General features: G+C 36.5%; 1 protein-coding gene across 1 annotated transcript in view; it reads right to left on the reverse strand.

The window, feature by feature from the left end:
* Nucleotides 1-25,803, reverse strand: part of ctnna2 (catenin (cadherin-associated protein), alpha 2) — a 371,145-nt gene that overhangs the window by 40,967 nt on the left and 304,375 nt on the right. The gene's annotated exons all lie outside the window — the stretch shown is intronic.

The following is a 25,803-nucleotide window of genomic DNA, read 5'->3' on the forward strand; positions in this document are numbered from 1 at the left end:
TGGGGCTTGATGAGTCTGCCTCCATCACCGAGGGTTTCACATTGATCTTTTCCCATTAATATAAGCCGCTTAGGCTGCCCCACAGAGACACTGTCTAAGAGTTCTATGTTTCTGAACTGTTTCAACATTGCACACACGGACACAATAAACCCTACAAACTCACTTCACCACTGGTTATCAAGAGTGTGAATATTAGAAGCACTTTGAAATGAAAGCTTATCCCCACTGACGGTAGATGAGAGGTGTCTGCATGACAAGAAGTGTATACTTGCGCAAAGACATATATTCATGTGTACATGCTGAGCCAGTTACATTTAATCATTTTGCAGATGCTTTTATCCAAAGCAACTAACAAATGAGAAAAAGCACAAACAGTTTGTCATAAAGGAGTGAAGAGCCATTTTAAGAGTAAACAAAAAGTAATACGAAAGCACAGGGACATGGAGAGGAAAAGGGGGGAAAAAGAATAATTGAAGGAATAGTTAAAAAGGTGTTATTTACTCACTCTCATGTCATTAAAAACCTGTATGTTTTTCTTTCTTCAATTGATAACAAAATGTTGATTACAAAGGAATTACAAAGGAATTTGTCAACAAATCCAGATCAACCAATTCTTTGAAAAGATCCAGTTCAAAGGATTGATTCGCTCTCAAAACATGTAAAGGAGAGGTAGGTCGGAAAGCAGCAGCAACAACAAAAACATAACAAAATAAAAGCAAGAGAAAATAAAGAATAGTTACAAGAATAGTAAAACACACACACACACACACACACACACACACACACACACACACACACACACACACACACACACACACACACACACACACACACCACCACACCACACTGCACACACACACAACAGAATTTTTGTCTTTGTCCCATTTTGCAATTACACACAACACCACAAAGCAAAGCACCAACAGACAGGTGCCAGACAGACAGACAGGACAGGGACAGATAGATCACCATTATTGTCACTGCAAAAGGTTGCTTCATCTAACCAGAAGTGCAATTGTACACGATATACAAGGTCAAATATGAAATACTATACAGATAAATTATGGACAAAAATTTTTTAAATACTTCAGCATGTCCAATTTTGAACAATTACAAAGTGAATTACACCTATAGGCAACAAGTCCATTTATCAATGGAAAGTAAAAGTGCATAGCAAAGCAATGATAGAGACTGGATGGACAGACAGTAGTGCAAGACAAGTTTGTTGTTTTTGCTTGTGTTAATAATAAATAAATAAACAGATGTAGACATGAAGTGGGGGAGGAGTCTGTGTGTATGGTGTGGGGGGTGTCAGAGGGCAGAGTTCAGCAAGGAGACAGCTGTAGGGAAAAAGCTGTTCCTTGATATCTGCTGGTCCTTGTCCGGAGGCTAGCGCCTCCCGGAGGGATTAAACCAGTCTATGGTCAGGGGGGAGAGGAGTAAGAATGCTAGCGAGCTCGATACACAGCGTTTCCTATGTCCTCAATAGCAGGAAGTTGGTGATAGTGATGCGTTGGGCAGTTTTCACCACCCTAGTGCTTTGCGGGTAGCCCACGATGCAGTTCCCATACACAGACTGATGCAGCTAGGATGCTCTCGATCGCACACCGGTAAAAGTTCACACTATGGCTTGGTTCTTTTGTTCTGAACAAGAAGAGGCGTTGGTGAGCAACCAGGCAGGTTTTGTAGGAAGGTCCTCTGATGGTGGTTCCCAGGAAAAAGACACTTCAACACCATCCCGTAATGGATGGGGTCATCTTTTTCCTGTCTTCCTGAAGTCCACAATGTCCTTTGTTTTACTGGTGTGAAGGAGCAGGTAGATGTGGCCAGGTGCTGTACCTCTTCCCTGTAGGCAGTTTCATCGTTGTCACTGATGAGGCCAATCCGACAAACTTTGGCATCCATGCAACAGGCTTGCATAGGGTGTAGAGGGAGTAGAGAAATGGGCTCAGATGCCCTGTGGTACGCCAATGTTAAAGGTGATGGTGGAGGGAGCAGGTGTGGCCAGACCTAAACGCAGATCCAGTTGCAGAGGAGGTGTTATTGTCCAGGTCTAACGTTTTGTGGTCAGCTCGGAGGAATGACGGTGTTAAATGCTTTTCAACAAAACAAACATCCTTATGTGTTGTTACTGCCAGTCCAGGTGTGTGCAGTGGCACAGCATTTGCAGGAGTGAGTACTGCATCCTCTGTGCGCCTGTGTTCTGCGGTAGGCAAATTGATGTGGGTCCAAGGCAGTCTTTGAGGTGTGCTAGGACCAAATCGCTCATGCTGATGGGTGTGAGTGCTTTATTATGTAGTAGATAGATATTAGATAGATAGATTAGATTTTTTTTTTTTTTTTTAACAATGAGCAAAACATTTTTAAATATCTTAAAAATACTTTTGATGTCTTTAAAGTGTTGATAGATTTTTGTTTTAGTAGCCTAATTTGGCCATAGAAAAGATGATGCTGTAAAACGCAGGGGGTTATTGGCTATCTCTTTTATTTTGAGTAAAGAAAATGCTTTTATTATTATGAGGCAAATTATAGGCAAAGAAAATTATTATTCTTTTTTTAAAAAATAACGTTATTAAACTTTTTTTTCTTCCACCTGAACCAGTTTCGGAACGGTAATAATATCAGAGGAACGCGGGAACAGAAACTAAAATATCGATTGAACCGATTGATTTTTTTTTTGTCTGTTTGTTTTCAAGCCCTGGTTTTAAAGTTCCTCAAACAAATCTATGCATCACAGAAGTAAGTCCTTCATGTTTGAAACATAATGATGTTGAGTGAATGATTACTGAATTCTCATTTTTGGGTGATCCATTGCTTTATTTACTGCATGGCTATACTGTAGGTTAGATAGTAAGTGCTCATGGAAGAGTTGTGACATCAGCGTAAAGTTTGTGATGGTCTCAACAGATCAGATGGAGTTTGAAATAGCATTCCACCACAGTGGTGCAGACAGAGTGAAGGTTGTTGTAAACAAGCTGGGATTAACTATATTAGCAGCAGGCCACTCCTCACACACTCATCACTTGACTTGAATTATGACTATATAAATGTCAATTTCCTAGTTGCTGTTCCAATGGGTTACTGAGGCCGCACACACGTTATCTACATGCTCTGTTCTGAAGACACTCTTTAGGATGTATGGGCTAGTCTGGCTCTAAAAGGCCAGTGGCTGGTTACATAAACAACACTTATCAAAAGGGCATCCAGGTTAAACGCTGCACTGCTGCTGTCTGCCACGATCAGTTTTGAAGGCGAGAAATGCCAAGTCTAACTGTAATGTTGCTTTGTTCCCATAGTCTCCAGCTAACGGGTGACGGAGTGACATATTTATGCGTTATCAGCCACGCTCAAATGCTTTTGTTTAATATTGTGACATATGTGACTGCGAATATATGAATGCTCGGGAACTAGTGTGCACGGCTGTGAGTGTATGTGCGGAATGTGTGTGTGATATAGACATAGGCGTCCTTGAGGGCTGATACTCAAGGATAAAACCAAAACAAACCCTGTAATTGATGTAGTTTGGAGAGCAGAAGGGTTTTAATGTGTGATATTTCCTCCAGAGTCAAACAATAAGGAGTGTGACAATGCTACCTAGCAACAGAGAGGAGAAAGAATTCTCATCCGAAAAAGGAAAAAGTGTGTGTGTGTGTGTGTGTGTGTGTGTGTGTGTGTGTGTGTGTGTGTGTGTGTGTGTGTGTGTGTGTTGAGTGTGTATGAATGTGAAAGACAAGCAAGAGAAAGAATATGTAGTGGTCTGACAGCAACAGAGGTGTTACATCTTCAACACCTTAACGTTCACAAAACCCTCAATCCGACATGTTTAGTTTGCTTAAGCTCTCTGCCATGCAGAACTGGGACTATCTATTTGTTGAAATGCCCATGGATTCGCTCTGTGAAACAACAAAAACAAATTTCCATAACAAAAAAACACAACTCCAATCTTAAATTAAAGGATCAGGTCCAGTCCTATAAACATAAACAAAGTACTACTACTACTATATTTTAGTGAAACCTCCTACAGTACACATTTCCATGCTGTAACTTAACAAAATAGTGTGTACTGTCATCAGAAAATATTTGTTATACATACTGACAATTCTGGCATTCACTGCAATGAATAAATTAAATAAGAGACAACTGATTTAAAAACATGGCTAGAAAGTTGCTAGGGCCCACTTCCAAATCTGTATGACTTGATTCGGAGTTGCTTTTGATGACTTAATAATAATAATAATAATAATAATAATAATAATAATAATAATAATAATAATAATAATAATAATAATAAAGTTCAAATAGCAATACAATTATTTAAAAAAATATATTAATAATAACTGTCAACAATAATAATTTTAAAATATAAATTTTATCACAATAAAATTAATATTTCTATAAATTATTATTACTGTTGTTGCCAATAATAATAATAATAATAATAATACATGTGCAGTATTCAAGTTCCTACTAATTATTACAGGGAAAATACATAAATAAATAAAGGATGCAAAAGATGGATATTTTAATATGTGGCTCTTAGCTGAGCAGCTCAGTGGCATTTTCTGCACTGCCAAGCACAACACAAGCACATGGCCCAACCAAACCCTGACTGCCTAAGTGCATGGCCTCAACCCTTGGAGCAACAGGGAGCTCTATCACAGAATGCCTCCCTCGGTGCCATCCCTCGGTGGGTGTGAGATTGGTCTGCGCTGCAGCTTCTCCACAATGAAATAAACCATTTTATGTGGGTGCACATTGCATTCCTCATGTGAAGACGCACACTGACTGCAGTCTGCTATGAAAACCTGGGACGTTGACTGAAGATTTATATGAAACGAAAATGGCCTAAATAGACTAATAAACCACCAGACAGACACTCTATAGTTTGTGCAAGGGTGTGTGTGTATGTGAGAAGCAAAGAAAAGTGCATTTCTAGGAGCACAAAATGAGGTCCTCCATCACCTTTTTCCATGACAGTCGGCCCACATACAATACACAGCAGATGCAGACATAGTCCATATCTCCTCTCTATACATTTAATATCACTGCATTCAGCAGAAAAAAAACCTCAGCCTTTAGCTTATAGATTCAACCGGTTCAGGCTTTATCTTTAAAAGGCATCATCTCCCAAAAGAGCATTGATTGTAACTAAACTCCTTAAACATCTAGGTCTGACATCAGCAAACCAAAAGCATTTAGATGTCAGTGATGACTATTCTATTTTTAGCCTTGGCCTCTTCAGCCATTATTCCTAAACTGTGGAATAATAATAATAATAATAATAATAATGATAATAATAATAATAATAATAATAATAATAATAATAATAATGTGGACAAACGTATATGTATCTAAAATAAATAAATAATTAAATAAATAATAGTTCAATTAAGTAATTTATTATTATTATTATTATTACATAATTATTACAAATTAAAATAAACAAATTTAGAACATTTATAAAACTTCAAATAACAATACATATTAATATTTGTTTAATTATTTACTTAATTATTGTCACTATTATTGTTGTGTTGTTAAATAAATAATAATTACATAAAACAACAACGACAAAATATAAACCTAGAACATGTAATAACCCAGAACACTGTCTAACACTTGATGGCTGCTCTGTCAATTCTGTGTCATCAGTTAGGAACCTAGGTGTGCTATTTGATAGCAATCTTTCCTTTGAAAACCATGTTTCTAGCATTTGTACAACCGCATTTTTCCATCTTAAAAATATATTTCGACCTATGCTCTCAATGTGTTTTATTGGGTGGTTGCTCTGTGTGCTTAATAAACAAACTCCTGCAGCAGCAGCTAGAGTTCTTACTAGAACCAGAACTAGAACTAGAACTTTTCCTATTTAGACCCAAACTCTGGAACAATGTACCTAGCATTGTTTGGGAGGCAGACACACTCTGTCAGTTTAAATCTAGATTAAAGAGCCCTCTTTAACCTTGCATAAACATAACACACAACATCACATTTCTATAATTCCAATCTGTTAAAAGATTGGTAGGCTACATTAATGAGGACAACCGGAACCGGGGACACTTTCCATAACACCCGATGTACTCGTTACATAAGATGACCAGACTAGACCAGATGGTCACCATAGCCACCCAAATCCAGTCCATATCTAGACCAGATGGTGGATCAGCACCTATAGACGACCTCTACAGCCCTGAATGTCAGCAGAGACCATTTCGACTAGATGAGCCCCAGAGACAGATCCCCTGTGAAGACCTCGTCAACTAGATGACCATCGGAACAAGACCACAGGAAGTCCTCTGCACAATCTGACCTGTGTTGCAGCCTGGAATTAAACAACACAATATTGGTTTTGTTTGGCCAGAGGAGATCTGGCCCTCTAACTGAGCTTGATTTCTCCTAAGTTTTTTTCTCCATTTCTGTCATTGATGGGGTTTTGGTTCCTTGCCACTGTCGCCTTTGGCTTGCTTATTTGGGGATGCTTAATTTCTGGCAATATTGATGGCTTGATTGCACACACACTATTAGAAGAGACCTGAACTGAATCATCAATGAACTGACTGTAACAGAAAATTTGACTGTTTGTTATTGTCCTCTTGCATTATTGACAAACTATTTTCCTGTTTCACACTGTAAAGCTGCTTTGACACAATCTGCATTGTAAGCGCTACATAAATAAAGGTGACTTGACTTGACTATAAAAAAACAAAAACAAACACAAATCAATCAAAAAACCTTTCAAAAAGTTAGCAAAATTGCCAGACCTCAGTTATCAATAATGCTTCTCTGTATGGTTGAAAATAGAAGCTCTGTTCTGTTCTTCCACTCTTTGTGTCAGTGCTCTTTGACACCTCTCATGCCGAGATCCAACACATACATCCCCCCCCCCCCCCCCCCCCCACCCATTCTGTCTATCTCAGGGCTACCACCAGCCATCAAATAGCATACAGGATTTTGCCATTGTCACACATTAAAGTTGAAGCTCTACTTTTGTCAAAAGAACTAAAAACAATTTTGAGCCAAACTTTTTATTTCCAACCCATATCCCCTCTATGGTAAAAGTGTCAGGAACCTGACCTCTCTCAGGCTGACATTGTCAGTCAGCTGAATTAATTAGATATGCCTAGCACACCAGCCAGTGGGCTCAATATAGGGCTGTATTGAACAGGCCTTGTTTAAGAGGTGGCTTGAGATGAGCTTTGGTCCATGTGTGGTTCACATAAAATGGTAGATTCGTCACGGCGAGACAAAGCGGGCGCGAGCCGGATAGGGATGGCACGAAGTGACATGAAAGCATCAAAGAAGACGGTGTGACAAAGACTTTGTTTTTCATGAAGTAGGCTGAGAAATATAATTGTCAGTCACTCCAACTGACAGATGAGGAACTCTACAGCAAAACAACGAGAGTTTCGTCCCTCAGATCTGCCAGGTGTAAGCGATCGTGTGAATGTTTGTGTAAATATCCTGTGTGGCAAATCTTTTTTGCATATTATTATACAACTCACTGTAATCCTTAATTCTGATTGGCCAACCACATCATTTAATGGTCCAAACTGTTGTATAATAACCACTAGACTGTCTGTTTATGTATATTCATGTATATTACCTGTTGTCTCTGCCAAACAATCTCCGCCATTGGTCTGGTTTCATGTCTCTCATAACACTCTCTTCTTCCATAGTAAAATCATTTCAACTTGAATAAGTATTTTCATCCCCTTTTATTTATTTATTAGGCAAGGATGCACATAAAAAGTGTGGCCATAATCACACAAAAAAAAAAAAAAAAAAAAAAATACCTCTTCAGAATGAAATAAGACTCATCCACTTCCTGACCAGTTCTTTATTAACCTGTCAGGGTTCATTTTGACTGTACATTATGACATACCTAGCCACAAATAAATAGTTTTATCAGGAAAGCTGCTTATAAGTACACACTGCTGTTATTTTGACAGTAAATGAATGGGAAAATCCAGTGGTAAAATCCAGTGTCCATTTTTAAAAGGACCGTTATACATTAGCTTTTGTATCTGTTGCATCTGCACCAAATCATCGCTAGCAGATGTGCTCTGCGATATGATATGATGAAAGATTCAAAAGACCAAGTCACACTGAACAAACTATTAGATTTATTTTAGCAATTTTTTGTATTGTTGTTTAAATTAAGGTGCACAGGGACCTAGATTTGCTGATGTCTGAGTAAGAGTAAGTCAGTGTGTCTAAGAAAGACACGGAAGCAAAGCAAAGAATGGAGATAATATGGTGATAATATTTTCTCTGTGCACTTGACCTCCTATAAATTACACTTTGGATTTAATAAGCATTAAACATGAACTTGCATTTACCTAATTAATTAGAAATAGCAGTGCAGTGGCTAACTTGCTTTACTCTGTATTTTACCGTGTTAAAATAAATAAATAAATCATTCTAATTAGGAGAGACGATCTAGTTTTCTTTAATGAGAATTGATGGATATTCTCCGGCTCCGTGAAACCCTTTCTCTTTTTGTTCCACCCCCCTCCTCTGCTGTCCCCACGAACCCAACTGCAAATCAGCCACTTCTATAAAAATGGCAAATGAGCCTGTGTGTTTGATTAATGGGCTTAATTTTCAGAGGATTTGACTCTGCTGCGATAGTCCACTTCACCTCTAAAGCTTTCTGATGATTAGATTTAGACTGTGTCAAAAAGTCAAACAGCTTAGAGACAAGTGTCCCTGAAGCCCTCCCTCTACTGCCATCCCCTCCCTGACGCAGTTGCTAACCATTAACACCAACTTTATTCCCATGTCTTGCATACTTCTTAAAGACTTTGCCCTGGAAGATAAATGTAAAAAAGTTATATTTGCTAATGCTCCAAACCTCTCTATGATATTCTGGACAGTGTGACTTTAAAGTATATGCGTATCAACTGGTAGAGATGCTGTTTGTACTGTGGTTAATTTCAGAGGTGTCAAGTAACGAAGTACAAATACTTCGTTACATTACTTAAGTAGAAATTTTGGGTATCTATACTTTACTTGAGTAAATATTTTTCAGCCGACTTTTTACTTCTACTCCTTACATTTTCACGCAATTATCTGTACTTTCTACTCCTTACATTTAAAAAATAGGTTCGTTACTGCTATTTCATTTCGGCTTGTTTTTATTCTGGCTTGTCATCATTCACAAAAAAAAAAAAAAAAAAAAAAAAAAAACCTATCCAGATAAATCGCGACATCCGGATGAAGTGAAGTTGATTGTGGTTGGATGAGAAGTATAAACATATACCATTCCGACACCCTATTGGTTTGTACGCGATCCATCGCACCTGCACATGACACAGATCACATCACACTCCAGTAAGGGCATAGCCAGTGTTGGGTTTCGTATATCAAAAAATATATTTCTTAAAAGTAGGGTTGGGGTATGGAACCGGTATGCACCGAACCGAAATAAGGACGCGGATTTCGGGTGCCTCTTAAATGCCTGAGCGATCGATTGAAATGTGTTTGTCCTGGTTCTCCGAAATGTAGGCCTACACAAGAAGCATGGGCGTCGCTAGGCTTTTTTATAGGGGCTATAGCATTTAGCTCCATAAACTGTATACTCAAATTTGCGATCGCCTCAGAGTCAGTCCCCTTAAATTTCATATGAAAAAGGCGGCAGACCGGTCTACTCTCCGTCTTTCAGCGCGCTCTTCAATCCACAGACGGCGGTGGAGCAGCGCGAGCGCACTTAAACAGAAACAGAGGACACAAGGTTTGTGTTTATCGATAGATTGTTAGAATATTTGTATCTGTGCAGTTCTTTGTCATAAATACAGTTTACAAAAAGGTCACGAGGGAGCAGTCGGTTTCTGTAAAGTTTTCGCTTGTCACCGCTCATCACACCACAGCTGTTTTCCTCCAGCGACAATCTAGCCCTTAACACATATAAACGAACGCATACTTCAATTGTACTTATTTAAATATACTGAATTAAATCATACGTACTTTATACATACACTACTGTGTAAAAGTCTTAGGCACGTTAGTGTTTTCACCCCAAAGAATGGTGTTCGGACAGTTAATTTATATATTTTGCTGTAGTGTCAGTAGAAAATCAGTTTACATTTCCAAACATTCATTTTGCCGTTGTCAGACTGCTTGTGCATTCAAAATCACACTAGATTATTATTAAAATTAATGGCAAACTGATATTTTTCCTACTGACACACTACAGCAAAAAGATATAAATAAATGGCTTAAACCCCTTTTTGGGGTGAAAATACGAATGTTGCCTAAGACTTTTGCAGAGTACTGTACTTTACAAACGACATTGTTGCTACTTTATAAAGAATGACCATACAGTCATTCACAGAACTGCTTAAAGACAGTGACAGACACCACTCATTTTAACTAAATATCAGCGTGGATTGACAGAGATACAGTAGAAACATTATTGTGTGCTTTTGTCTTAAATAATGACCCAGATTGTGAAATACATTTATTAGCCTTAGAGTAAGGGGAGCACAACTTGGCAAGCAAATGAAGCATCCAAGCTATGGATTTATTTTAAATATTTGTAATGGTCTTTATGTTAATCCAGTTTTTTTTGTGGCTCTTTTTTTAAGTATCGTTTCAGGCACCGTTTAGGCACCGGTACCATTTTAAAAGTATCGAAAATGGCACCGGACCCTACTTAAAAGTTATTATTTCTCAACTACTGGCTCATTTATCAAATAGGTGCTTTCTCTTCATCCTCCGCAAATTAAGCTACTGTAGGTAGTCCGGTAACTAGACGTTTGAATAAATTAGCGTTTGCGATTGACAACGCGATTTGATAATGTGAAAGTCGCTGACATTTGCCAAGTATGGTAACCCTACTCGGAATTGGTGCTCTGCATTTAACCCATCCAAGTGCACACACACAGCAGTGAGAAGTGAACACACCGTGAACACACACCCGGAGCAGTGGGCAGCTATATATCCAGCGCCCAGGGAGCAACTGGGGGTTCAGTGCCTTGCTCAAGGGCACTTCAGCCATGGGTATTGAGGGTGGAAGAAAGCTCTGTTCATTCACTCCCTCCCACCTACAACTCCTGCCAGCCCCGAGACTCGAACCGGCGACCTTCAGGTTACAAGTCCAACTCTCTAACCATGTAGCGAATACAGGAAGCCTATCGATCAAGAAGGTATTAGGAATTATGAGTTATTTTTCATTTTTATTTTTTGATTAAACACTTGGATTAATCATTCATTTTGACAGCACTAATGTTTATTGTAAATAGACAACCATACAAGGGTAATTGTTACTAAGCCTGCCCTGGGTACAACCAATTTTCTTGTTCATTGCCCTCACAGATTCCTGCAGCTAAGCTTGGATGGTACATTAAATACATTCCATTAAAGGCAACTAGTCATCATATCTTCTAGTTTTTTAATGTATTTGCATTGTACTAAAGTGCGTTCATTTTCATGGGCATATATGCGGCTGAAACAGGTAATCTAGTGCATCCCAAATTTTTCAACATTAATATTTTAATATAACATTATAGTCATTATGGGCCTATGGCCTTTAGAAAAATGTTTTTTTTTGAGAAGGTGGGTTAGTGCACAATAGGCCCCTGTGGCGTGGCCTAAGCTTTTGATTCTTAATGGCATTTTTTTTCCTACATTACTTTTACTTTTATACTTTAAGTAGTTTTGAAACCAGTACTTTTACACTTTTACTTGAGTAAAAAAGCTTGAGTTGATACTTCAACTTCTACAAAAGTCTTTTTAAACCCTAGTATCTATACTTCTACTTGAGTAATGAATGTGAATACTTTTGACACCAGTGGTTAATTTGCACATTTAAGTTTATGCTTTATGAATACAGTGCACATTGTCACAAAACAAGTCAAGATGATTAGGATCTTACAAGTGGAGTTTATTTGTTTATGGCTTCCAGGTCAAAACTTGCCACATTAATATAGAGTTTAATGTGTGATCACAGGTGTGCGTATAATGCATATTTTATGGCTTCATATATGGCTCATCTGATCAGAAACCAGTTTCGTAATATTCATTTTTACTGTTTTGGGGAACACACAGTGCTGACGCCAGACTCATAGGAATATTTTTAGTTTTGCAACCTTCAATTTACAAATAAAAAGTGTAAATATTCATATGAGTCCCTTTCATTTATAAAGTATCTCATTCACTGGATCATAAACAAAAAAAAAAAGTTAAATTAAGATATGATTATTTAGAAAAAAATAAAAAAAATACAAGCAAAAAGTACCGTTTCAAAAATTTGGGTAAAACTTCAAAAGTATCTATCTATCTAGCTCTATCTATCTATCTATCTATCTATATATAGTATATATATATATAGATATATATATATATATATATATAATAGTATATAGGAATGTAACAAAGATAAGGACAGCACAGTTAATTGAATAATAATAAGAATGTTTCTCAAGCATATTGGAATGATTTCTGAAGAATCATATGACAATGAAGACTGGAGTAATGGCTTTTAAACCTCAGCTTTCCATCACAGGAATAACTTACATATTAAATACATTAAAGTAGAAATCAGTGATTTTAAATGGTAATATTATTTCACAACATTACAGTTTTTTACTGTATTTTTGATCAAATAAATCCTGCCTTAGTGAGCATGAGATTCTTCTTTTATTGAAGATAAATATGCATCTTATTCACCCCGATCTTTGAATGGGTAGTGTAACTTTATCTTGATATATGCCATTACAACGTTACACGATTTTGGTAAAACCACCAACCCTTAATCGGGACGAATTTTGGAATATTTGCTCATGTTTGTCTCTTTTTGATGTCATGAAGATGCAATTTTACTCAGCGACCAGCAGTGTTTTATCTTATCATTAGTTAAAGTCTGCATTTACACAGAAGACCTGTTTTTGGAAAAGCACAGAAGAGCACAATAACGCTTCACTGGCACATCTCAAAATGAACTCCACTCAGCATAAAAGTCAACATCACTTCAATCTGGTCCAAGAAACACAGCAGAATTTGGCAGCCTTGTAGAAGTTTAATCGAGTAATCCTATAACCCAGTGGGTCAATCCTTGTTATCTCTCCACACAAAGATGGCCACTGCATTGTTGAGTAAATGTTGTCTCTAATACTTTTACACTGTGGCTTCTGATAGAAATCCTGTTAATATTACATGTGAAGTCGGGCTTTGATGATGTAGGACAAGCTAAAACTAGGGCTTTCCCCAAGAGAAACCCAACATTGCCTCAAGGGAGACTGCCTTCACTTTTTTCTCTCTTCTGTGCTTTGGAGACAGATGACATTGCTGGCAGGAAATGGTTTTGTTCTCTGCATTGTTTATTTTATTTTTTATTTTTTTTAAACACAACAAACACATCTACAGAACATGAAATGGAAAGAAAGAAAGAAAGAAAGAAAGAAAGAAAGAAAGAAAGAAAGAAAGAAAGAAAGAAAGAAAGAAAGAAAGAAAGAAAAAAAGAAAGAAAGAGAAAGCATATACAATATGACATTTTAAGTTTTGAGTGTGTTACATAAAACACAGCTGTTTCTGCACTGATATCAGATTTTGTTTTACACACACACACACACACACGCACGTGCGCGCACAGGTACATATGGTCATGTACATATTTTAGCAAGCAAGAAAGAAAGACAAAAATAGAATATTTCCTTTTCCTATTTCTAAAAAAGCTTTAGAAGGCAGGGAATGATGGTGTATTTGTACGTGAATGTGTTTGTATTTTTCTGTGAGTCTCTGATATTTTTGCAAACATGAGAGTAACAGCGAATATTTTTTTTTTTTTTTGTACACTGTTAACAGTAGCGTGCACATATTTTAGCAAGACAGAACAAAAGAAAGAAAGCAAGAATACAAGCAAGCGAGAAAGGAAAGCAAGGAAGCTAGTAAGGAAGAATGGCAGGCAATAAAGTAAGAAAGCAAGCAAGAAAAAAATTGATTATTTCTTTAAAACTTTAGAAGTGAAAAAAAAAAAAAACCTTTATAAGTGAAGACAGAAAATGACTTATGACCTTATGGTAATGTTCTCTCAGCAGAAGCAGATAGAAGTTTGGAAAAAAATAATTAATGAAATGAAAAGGACCCACTCCAACCCAGTCCGCCCTGTTTTCATCATCAGATCACATACGCTGCGAGAATACGGTAGGTGCTTCAAAATTTCTCCCCCAAGTGCCCGACTGGAGACACAGATGTGTGCTGAGAAGTGCAGTGAGCTCCTGTTTACAAGTGCTGTTAGCCGCGTGCCCTAATAATGGTAAATTGTCATTTCATTAGCTCTAATTACTAAAGACAGTTAAGAGCAACGGGGTAGACACACTGTAACTAATTTTCAGAGCGTGCTGTAATTCTTCAGGAAGATTGTTCAAAGGCTCTCCTGATTTCAACGCACGTAAGACAGAAAGCAAATCTAAGAAAAAATATTTGCAACACCTCCTATTGAGAATACCTGAAAACCTTTCCAAATGGCATGGTGACAACTTTCTAATGTGTCCGATATTTGGATGGCTACTGTGGTGAGGAAAAGTAGAGAACAAATTGTGAGCGTTATGAGATTATATAGCTGGCGATGAGGTGGCATAACTGCTATCCTGCGGTGTCAGAAATATTATGGAAGGCGGCCAGCAGGAAATGGACCTGTGTGTATGTGTTAGAAATAGCAATATTCTGCTTTGTTGTGAATTGTAAATGCAATACCCACACATACCTACTACTTACAACCTGCATGATGCCAGCATTCCTATAAAAAGGATGGAGGCCGCTGCTCTTTGGCGAACCATTAACCTTTTGTTTGGTAGAGAACAGTGCATTAATTCGTTCTCATGAAATGATTCCTAACGATCAATATTAGCCGCAGGAAATACCTGTGATTGCATTTTGCAGACAATGTTCACTATGGTAATCTATAAAACGGTCCAACCGAGCCCGACTTTGGAGAAGTCTCTCTAACAGCAACATTTATGTTATATGAAGCAGAGTGTGTAATTGCCTAATTCAGTTTAATTAAACAGTTCTTACATTGTTTTAAAAGTGTTTCAAAGGCAGGATAATCAATGCCATGATTATGACAATGTCCCATTCATTCAAGCTACATACTGTTTGTAAGAATGATCTCAAAGGAGAATTCTGCTATTGATCAACAAAAAGTAATTTGTCATGATCGCTAGACTATAGAGAACAATTAAGCAATAAGCACAAGACTGCACAGGATTGCTGCTGTGTTGATTATCAGATTGTGACTAGGCATGCACGGTTACATTAGACACAATATAGCCATTTTTGTTAGAAGAAAGGATCTGTTGCTACTTCCGTTGCTACAACGTGACTAATTATTTCTTTAACAAAATAAATTGTTTTAAAAGAAGACACATTATCAGCCAAATAAATACATAAATCTTACATAATAATAATAATAATAATAATAATAATGTAAGACAGCTATCTATAACCTTCTCTATCAGTAACATTAGTGAGATTTTTTTTGTAGGGTTTAGAAAGTGTCCCGGAAACGGATGCATCACTCCTTTTAAAATGAACTTTGTTATGATATAATGAGTGTCTCTTTGCCTTTTTGAAGAGCACAGAAGAAAGTGAAAAGAGCCTAATCAGAGTAACAAGAGAAAGAATAATGAGGTCTTGTCTTTTTTTAATACTGGAGTGAAGTGGTGAGATGATGCGGGATATGGAGCTCTACAGATGTAAGGGGGTAGCAGGTGGAGCAGAGAGAGAGGCAGATAAATACGCAAAGAGGATCCTGTAGGAGGAAATAGAGATAGCCTTTAATTTGAGACCAATTGCACATGGGAGATGGAGCATCATGCAGCAGACACTTGAGAATCTTCCATCTGCAAGTAATAAATTCCATGCGTATTAGCATCCAGTTTCACCCACACTATATCTCTCACACAGGCACACAGAATCGGGCTCTAGATACAAGCAGTCTCTTTATGGATATGTGAAAACATTGTGAATGAAGAACTGATTGTTGGGCTTAAAGAGCACATGGGTTCTACTGTAGAAGGGTACAGACTGCTTTCATGCGTTCTTTATGTGGCTGCCAGACACACATAACAAAGCTTACTTTGATTATAGCTAATGTCCAAAGAGGGACGTGTGTGCCCCTGAAAGCTGTTTAAATTTGCATAAACTGTCATGAAATGTAAGGTTTGGATCACTGTCCTTCAGTTTCCAGCCTATTTCACAAATAAAGTATGTAATTAATTACTGAATTTAATAGCAGTCCTGAAAAAAAAAATGCTAAAATGCCATTTTAAAATTAGTTTTTAATACTTTTAAAATAAATTAATCAATTCATACACATTTTGTGTATACGTATGGCTAGTGAATCCACAATTCCTGTATTCCAGCAAAGGATAAACTTCCACATCTTTGGCTTTCAAAGGCCATTCAAGGCCATCCAAGCAGTACAGCACAGTGCAACAAATTCAGAAATTGCACTGGAAACCAAAGCGAAAAGTTGTGGCACACATTAAACTAACAAGGTGTATTCAAGAAGAGCAAACATGCATTTTACAGAGAACTACTGGTATTTGACAACCATCAAATAACAACTTCTCTCACAAAGCCTGCACAACAAGTATATTAAACTGTTCAAGCATGTATATATTTTACATGCTACACTGCCTGTTAGTCTCCATTCACCCCTGACAAGCGCTCATCACTGGGACAATCAGAAGGTACTGTGAAATTGCACACTTAATCAGAGGTGGGTGGATGCTGATGAAAACCCTGTAATACAGAACAAATACTCCCCATTGTTCCCTTGCACTGACATCTGCAGCATTAGACGTCCTCCTCTGTTCTCTTCTTGCCTGGCTAACCACCCGCAGGGGAATGGCCAGCTAAGCGACATTTACAGTGTTTTCAATTGGATATGATAAGCTAATTCCACAGGCCGGCATTCAGATTCCCTCTAATGTTATTTTTCTTTCTTTTTAACATGGCCAGCCTGGCCCCGAGCAGTAAAAAAGTAAAAAATTGGACAGCTTAGATTGTCCGATTGCCCGAGATATTCAATTACCGGAGATTAACCCGTAAAAACAAGTGCATCTGGCGCCATCTCTGATCTCACAAAAGTCTGTCTAAGGCAAGAGACTACAGACAGAGAAACTGCCATATGGAGAGAAAAAAATATTATAGCAACTTCCTTCTTGCTCAGAAAAATGAATTACTGAGATTTTTATTTTTTCTTTTTCTTTTTCACAGCAGGAACTTTGCATATTTTAGTGATAAATGTTTTACCTTCACCCAAACTAGCTGGGACGGACTGCTTGTGATGTCATGACAGAATGAGGCCTTATCTTATGAATATTAATTAGATTAATACTACTAGAATGCCCTGCACATAAAATAATATTTAAATGCTGTAACCATATAGAAATGGCAAATCCACATCCAATGTGGTTTTGCTTGAGTTTTAAGGTCTTGAAGATATACCACACCAACATGAAAGTGCAAAATCAGGTCAACTTCACACTGTGAATGAATGAATGAATGAATGAATGTAATCATATACCCTAACTCAAAACTCACAGATACGTTTATTGATCTGAAGATTGTAAAATCTAAGATTCTAAAGCTTTTTCTTTTTTCAGAGCTGTCAAAATATAGCATCAATAATTTACTTTAACATTGCAAATGGAATATATGGTGCAATATTGCTTGAACAGTTGTAATGGCAATAGCATATAGTAATTTTCTGCATAAATAGTTCAGTTTCAGAGTTCAAATAAAATGCACAAACTTACTTTTCACATTTTATATAATCATTGCAGAAAGCACAAACAATTATACAAAGTTTTTGTCATGTTATTTATTGTCATTTATCTACAAAATGCTCTTAGTATGCACAGTATTACGAGACCATGCTGTCATTTACTTTTATTCATTTCCACCCACTATAATAAATGTCTAAAAATCTCGAACATTCATTACTGTGGATTACTTATTAAGAAGATTTATTATAGGGAGCAGTATACCAGGAAAGATACATTTAGAACTCAAATGGTCCATTGTTTGACAAATGTAGTTTTTGCTGACCAGCTCAAGAATCATCAAAAATATCAGTAAGTCAGCATATGCATTGTTAATTTATCAGCTGTGGATAAGATAAGCCCCATCAATCCTAGTATTGGCAATTTAAATACGACATTGACTTGCTATAACACTATGGCTCCAACTGATACTTGCTAAAAAGTGGTTTATAAAATGGCCCCTTTTAACTCTAACCGCACATTATCCAATGATCCAAGGCTGATTTGTTCCTGCCTGTCCATGTCTTAATCACCTTTAGACTTACAGTGGGTATAGAAAACAATCACTAAGCTTTAAAACAATCACATTTTGTTGCTTTGCAGCCTGAGATGAAGACGGACAGTTTAAAAAAAAAAAAAAAAAAAAAAAAACTGTGTTCACTCTGTGCAACTTATAACATCCAAGTAAAAGATATAACACTAATACGTCATTAAAAAAAGGCGCCTCTGCGTTAGATTTCCTCAGAGGCCAGTAACTCTGCTTGAAAAGGGATTATGCCAGTCCAAAGGTCTGGGTCACCACATATAGACTTGTTCCAATAGCCATCTATCGTGTTCGGCACACCAGTTTAATGCAGCATGGCCCCCCTGTCATGCAGAATAATATTTACTGCCTGCAGCAATGTGTTCGGAATCATGAAGGACCGAAGGCCGGTTCAATATTGGTTACATTCAGGTCGATATTGATTCTGCATAATTATTAGAGAAGGCAGCCTTTCACCCTTCATCTCATCGGGAAGGTCAGTGCTTTAAATTCAAGTCTATGCGACTTCATGAACTGAAGTGGCACTTAAAGTCACACTCTACAAGAGATACGGGTACTGTTCGCCCTGAATATAAAGAAAGGGGAGCTGCTCCAGATTAGGGTGACCTGAAAAGCCTGGAGCTATGTTGGTAAGGTGACTCACAATACAGAAGACAACAGCCTTTCATCCCATGAAACTAAAATTCTCTGAAAAAAATAAGGCTGATTTTAATATTTGGACACTGTGTGAACAGATGGATGAATTAAAGAAAGTTCAGGCAGGAGGAGTCTGGACTTTATTTGGGGTCCTTAAGGAAGAAGGCCAAACAACCCGAAGAAAAACATACTCCAAACTTTCACACACAGAAACTCAAGCATAAATCAATAAACCTCACTAACTCACCCTATTCAGTCTTGATGGCCATAATGCATTACTTTAAATAAAGTGAATTTCCATGCAGCTGGATCTTTAGTGTTTTTCTGTTAATATGTGGGTTTTGTTTTTTTTTTTTCTATGCTGAGATACTACTAGAAATTTATTCCATCCAGATAGCAATGATTTAAAACTGCTATGTTTTACATGAATCAAATTTCAGCTAATTTGTTTTAATTAAACGAATAGGAATTAAATATGCAAAGGATTATCTAAATCATTAAAGCACTAATAGGAACAAAGCACTTTTTATAATACTCAATGTCTGAACAATCATGACTCTAAGAAATTACATAGCACATTTGAATCGATGCAGTGGTTTCTAGTTAACACTGCCTCTTGGCACCTCCAGTAAATAACTACATTTCAGATACAGCTGCAAGAATTCTCTTCTAAAGCTCAGTTTTTGTTTTTGTTTCTTTCGGAAAGAACATAAAAAGCAAGGAATTCTCCACAGAGAGGTGGGGATCAAAACAAGACAATAGTAATGAAGCATTTACACAGTAATAACAAATGCAAAGACAAAATTAAGAATACAAGCTGGCACAAAAAAAAAAGGCAAAACGGGACATAAAATGAGTGATCCATAAAATATAATATTCAAATGTATGCAAACAAAAGCTTCACAGAATTATAAAATGTTATCATGGGAGGGAATACAAACAGATTACAGATAAAACAAGGGATGTTGAGACGTCAAACTAATGAGGAAAAGCACAACTGTGTGTGGCGTCATCCTCAGGGAATGACGTTGGGGAGTTTTGTTCCCGAGACCTGAGAGCGGAGACCTTTTGAAGCCCAGGCTGAAAGCTCTTTCTTTAGGATAGCATCCCTAGTGAGCCAGCTAGCTGAAAAAGTAGGTTATGGAGATTCAAGTGCATACAGATGCAGGTCGGGGCTGCTCAGCAGGTTTTATTTTTTTATCTTATTTTATTTTTATTTTATGAAGACAACAAAGAGACTTGCGTGACTGTACACAACGCTCAAAGCTCACAGGGACGAGTGATGTAACTTCCTAATCATTTAGCAGGCACTGTTTTTTTTTAACAAACACACCTTACAGAACATGTGCAGATCAGCTAGACAGTTTAATATCTTGCTCAAGAGCTTCATATAAAAGGCGCTGGTAACTGACCAATTTGTTTACCACCATCCCAGAAGACACAACTGTATTAGTCTACAGAACATGCATTAAAAACTGCAATCGCTGAAAAACATGGGATGCAGAAAAATGCGTACTATCCTCATAAGTGGTAAAAGGACAGGATAGCGACTGGCTGAACATGAACAGGATGTCAGGATGAGTTTACTGAAAAAGAAAGATGAGCAGAACAAGAAAACAAGTTTACTTTGGAGAAAAGCTTCAAGGATATAGAACATAACAAGGCTGATTTTGAAGGCTGTGTTGGCGGCCAGGAGCCAGGATGAAGGACCAAATTTGCTTTGCTATTTGAATCGTGATAGATCATGACGTCCTTCCGGCCTTCACCTTCCAATCAGCCTTTCTTAGCTCTATAAACTGTAAACGGATTCTTCATCTTGCCTTGAATGGGACTCTTTATAACCTGTGTTTCAGTGAATAAAAGCATATCTATGTTTTGATCAGCGCAGTTAAGGCATAGCGAAGGGAGTATTAATAAGCGCAAGGGAATTATGGGAAAGGCCATCAATTAAAGAATGTGTAAAAGTCGGATTGCAGTGGCGGGTACGGCTATTTTATGATGCATAAATCCTTCCGGTGATCAGGGGCAGGTGAGGAACATACTTTTATTACAATCCACTGTCTGCCAGCCATTCAGAAGTTGGCCTTTATCATTGATCGCAGACCTGCGATGCGCTTCTTTCCTATAATGGCTATAGTACTCATATAATAGCAACATTCTCCAATCTATTCAGTAGATTCTGAGATCTTGGCAAGGTATTATTCAAATATGTTGTGTGTGTGTGAATGATAAGCAGCTTTAAAATATTTATTTTAATTATTTTATAAATATATTAATATATCTATATTATAATTATATTAATAAACAAACAAACAAATAAGGTGGATAAATGTACAGTCACAGTAATTCTAAATTTATTTTAACAATTTAATAGACTTACTAATACTATTAAACAAATATTTGAACTAAAAACCTACTGTTTGTCAAAAAAAAAACTACAAAAATGATTATTATAAAAATTATTATTATATTAAATTATATTTATTATAAAAAACATTAAAAAAGGGCCAAACTAGCCCATACATCTTTATTCACAATATTTTGAAACTGTATTTAAGTTATTTGCTGAAAATCTCCCTCTCCCCCAGAATTCACAAATCAAATTCAAAAAGATTGGGTAAGATCACAAAAATTCTAGAAACAACTTCTTTTGACATCGTTGACTGCAATTTAATGGTTTTAGGTGTTTTAATAAGTGCTATCTGCGACTGAGATTCAAGTGTTAGGGGGATTTTCAGTTGATTATGAATTTAATTTGAGTTTGATTCTCGAATTAAGCTATGATATGGCTTCACAAATACGTTGAATATAGCACCAGAGTTAAATTAACATACAGGGCAAGAGTGATGTTTTAGTTAAAATTGTTATAGTGACGTTTTCTTTCAAGACTATGTTGTTAGTATTTGAGAAGAAACAAAAGGCTAATGCAAGCGTACAGGTCTTCTTGCTTAGGTTTCCATTTCTTTACTGCTAAACATCCCACGGCAGTAAGAGAGATGATTTTCGTTCTTCATGCTGTGATGTCAGTGGTAAGACAAAGAAGGAGGGAGCGGGACACGAGAGAGCAAAACCCCAGTCCCCTCGTTTTATTAACACAAGTCCATTCTCTAATGCAATCTCTGCTAATTAAGGTCACCATACCCACATCATAAATATTTCTCTACACCCACACACAAGGTCTGCTAGCTGTGGCAGCATTGCCTGAGGCTTGGAAAGCTATCTCTTTCTTTCTCTCATTCTTTTTCATATTTCTATTTCAAGGCTAAGGCCAAAAGAAAATCTGTTTATTAGCTTTTTTCTTTTCTTTCTTTCTTTGTATCAGGTGAGGCAGATAGGAGAAAACAATTTCCAAGATGTTCAAACGCTCACATGTTGACCACTAAATGACACTTCCTACCTGAATACAGACAGTTTTGTGATAATATCATATAACATAGCAACCTTTCAATGATAATGTGTCACAGTCACATAAGAGTATTGATCGTGACCTATGACCTTTAGGGCTTTGAGACTAAGCTGAAGGGGTGCCGGTGAGTGGCTGGCTTGACATTTAATTCGATTTCCATCAAAGGGTACATTCACACATTATTATATTTGCAGATTTTGTTTTAGATTGCTTTTAAGTAAAAGGGTCAGTGTGTGAAAACTGTGTGTGTGAACCAGACGAAGCCATGACACAGTTATCAAAAAAAAAAAAAAAAAAAAAAAAAAAACCCTCGCTGAATTTACTGAGGCTGTGATCTTTTATGAATCTTCCTTTTTTCTACTTGAACATTAATAAACAGTGTAAAAGTATCAACATTGCATCATTTTTTTTTCTTTTACACTCCTACAGTAGTCTTACTGTGCATAGTAAAAGTTTTTTTTTTTTTTTTAAGTTTGTCTTTTAATCAAAAAGATAAAACTATTTGAGTATGCACTGTAAAGCTAATTAAATGTAATCAATTCCCACCCGAATATTAAGTATTCCATTTCAAAACATCAGATTATGGAAGTAAAATAGGATACAAACAGTGTTCCATGTTGATCTCAAGTACCAATAAAAACTCAACATTCCTCAGTTATCCACACCAAACTAACAACTTTGGCTGATACTAACAGCAATGTTGAAAGCACCACAGAATTATAGTGTTTTAATTTTTTGTCTCACAAATGGTCTACAAATAGTTTATTTAAGTGGGCAGTTCACTCAAAAAAACAAACAAACCAAAAACACTTATTATTCATTCACCGTCACTCAGCCTGTTCCAAACCTTTTGCACAAAAAAAAAAAAAAAAAAAAAAAAAAAAAAAATATATATATATATATATATATATATATATATATAATATATATATATATATATTATATATATATAATATATATATATGTGTGTGTATATATTTTGAAGAATGTTTCAACTGTTTTTTTTTTTCTTCCATATAATGAAATTCAATGTGCAAAGCAACACTGGAGACCATTAACTTTCATTTTCAAACCATATTCTTTTGTGTTCCACAGAAAGAAAGGCATATATGTTTGGAACAACATAATGGATGAACTATCCTTATCTCTGCACATTAAACCGGGGTATGAAAAAGCATTCTAACATTACAAAATGACATGCTTCACCTTCAAAGCCAAACACATTTTTATTAACGTTTGCTGTGGCTAGCAAAACACAGAAGTGCCCAAGCAGACATGATCTGCTAAAAGCAGCCGGAGTGCAGGATGATCTAAAGTCAGCAGAAGCATTAAATGCATGTAAATATGAGGGAAATAATATGAGATTTTCTAGATGAAGAGATGCACAGATCAGTGAGTCACTGTGCGTGAAACAAAGTTTATATCACTACACGGCTTTCCCCATTGACAGTTGGCATATGTGTGTGGGATGATGCGTTCGTGTTTTTGTGTGCCAGTGTGTGTGTGTGTGTGTGTGTGTGTGTGTGTGTGACAGAGAGAGTTAGACAATAAACGTGTGTCAACAGGTTCACATTAATAACCCACACCTCAGCTGTGCTACAATTCTGCAAATAATTTAATAACCTTTAAATTGGCAGTTCTTAGTGCAGTGCATTACAGGAATGTAGAACAAAAGATGCTAGAACCAGACGCTCTTGCAGTCATTTATAGTCTACAAAGTGAATATGAGAAAGTATTATTTAAAATGTCCTGAAATCATTAACATTAACCATTAAGTGAATGTCAGAAAGGCTCTCTGAAGAGATAAGGCCTTTCTCACACTCACATTTACTAGCTTGTATTTCTTACAGGATGAAATCGTTGTTACATTTCCTGAGATTATTGCTATACAAATAAAATATAATCCATATTCATATTCATGTCCCCGTTCTCTTGCTATTGATTGCAAAAGAAAAGAGAGCAAAATAGAGGGAGAGTTTTTACAGCAGTACAGACATTGCATCAGGGTTGATCTGCAACGTGTGACCTCTATTTCATCAGGCTCCTTGACCCCGCTGCAAACAGTGACTATTGATCGGCCGGAGGAACGGGCATGAGCTGCTTGGCTGTTCTTTATTCTGAGATCATAACAGTGAGGGAACATTTTATTTGATGAAGTCAGGGAACGGCACTCTCTACTGGTCGACTCTGTGTGTGTGATCCTAACCTAGCTATACTTTAGGGACAAATTTGCAGAGAAATGTCCCCGGAATGTAGTTAAATCTGACAAAACCCATTTTGGGGACGTCCTCAAAGGGGAAAGAGGTGGATAAATAATATATATTTATATACACACAACCGTACAAAATTTGAGGGTCTGTAAGATTTGTTGTTTATTATTATTATTATTAATTATTATTGTATTATTTTAATATTTTTTAAGAATAGTTTTATCAAGGATGCATTAAACTGATCAAAAGTGATGGCAAAGACTTTCATATTGTTCTAAAAATGTAATTTAATTTAATTTGATTTATTTATTTATTTACTTACTTTTTATTCATCAAAGAATCCTAAAGAAAAGCATAAGAAAAACAGAAGCTGAACAAAAGTTTTCAACTGTGAAATGAAGTAATGCATCAAAAATATTATATGTTTTTATATATATATATATATATATATATATATATATACCATATTCATATTTAAATTGCAAATATATTTTGAAAATATTATTTTTTACTGTCATTTTTCTATAAAATAAATGCAGACTTGGTGAGCATAAGATAAGTAAAAAAAAAAAAACACCCTTGAGAATTGTATAGATACCATATTATTTATTATGGAATAACTTAATAACAGCTCCCTAATTAAAATACTTACAAGGTGGGCAATATGACAACAATCTTTGCTACCAAAATGGGGTAATCCAATCTGAAATTAGTTTTGTTAATTTACCAATGATTCCATTTCCATTTTACATTTCCCAAAATTGCCACAAAATGTCTGTGAAGTAAATTCATCAACCATTAAACAAGCACATTCCAGTAGGTCAGACAAATCATGCTGCTACAAGTCCTTCTAGGCTCCCCATGTCTGTGGAAGTACCCTACCACAAAATACACAAACGTGTCACCATAAAAAAATCTTTCAGAAAAGATTTGAAGGTAATTGCATGTGATAATATGCATATTTTAAAGTCCAATTTAATCACATTAATAGTAAATATATCATGGAAACGTTTCCCATCTATCTAAAAGCACTGAGAAATGCTGCTCTCTCAGACTGGTTACATTATTGATACCATGCTCAAAATTGAGTGCTGAACCCAGTGTTTCAGAGTCAAAAGAAGATTGCTCCTTAAGCTCTTCTTTAGGAAAGCAAGCATCTAGATGCCACTCACAGGCATCGACAGCAAACAGACTATCTCACATTTTCATGAACAGTGGACTCATGATAAACTATGA

This window comes from Cyprinus carpio, chromosome A1, assembly GCF_018340385.1.
Source record: "Cyprinus carpio isolate SPL01 chromosome A1, ASM1834038v1, whole genome shotgun sequence".
Classification (NCBI taxonomy): domain Eukaryota; kingdom Metazoa; phylum Chordata; class Actinopteri; order Cypriniformes; family Cyprinidae; genus Cyprinus; species Cyprinus carpio.